Below are 341 nucleotides of genomic sequence, written 5' to 3'. Positions count from 1 at the left end.
TGTGTGTGTCGGGGGGCCCGAAAGCAAAGTACGAGCGAGGCCGTGGACTCGACGCAAGGGCCGTGAGCCCCCCGAGTGGGCCGGGGTGCCTCTCAGGAAAACCTCCGTGACTCAGAGCAGCACAGGCAGATGGGGGAGCCCCCCTCCCCCAGGGTACAGTGGAATCCCAGCCCGGACGGCCGCTGTCTCTGAGGGGGAACCACCTCCTTCCTCCCCCAGGCCGCCTCCGGGTGGTAGTGGTGCAGAGCTACCTGGACCCCACTTTGGGGGGCATGTGAGGCCCAGAGGGTGGGGGGTGAGGGGTCCCCGGCTCAGCAGGACGGCCAGGTCCACCTTCCAGA

At 68.6% G+C, this 341-nt stretch overlaps 1 protein-coding gene across 1 annotated transcript in view; it reads right to left on the bottom strand.

Moving 5' to 3' along the window:
• AATK (apoptosis associated tyrosine kinase) overlaps nt 1-341 on the bottom strand; it is a 16,221-nt gene that overhangs the window by 8,840 nt on the left and 7,040 nt on the right. The gene's annotated exons all lie outside the window — the stretch shown is intronic.

The sequence above is a fragment of the Lipotes vexillifer genome, unplaced genomic scaffold (assembly GCF_000442215.2).
Source record: "Lipotes vexillifer unplaced genomic scaffold, Lipotes_vexillifer_v1.1 scaffold1691, whole genome shotgun sequence".
NCBI lineage: Eukaryota > Metazoa > Chordata > Mammalia > Artiodactyla > Lipotidae > Lipotes > Lipotes vexillifer.
The sequence above is the reverse complement of the archived record's forward strand: the minus strand, read 5'-3'. Positions and strand labels throughout refer to the sequence as shown.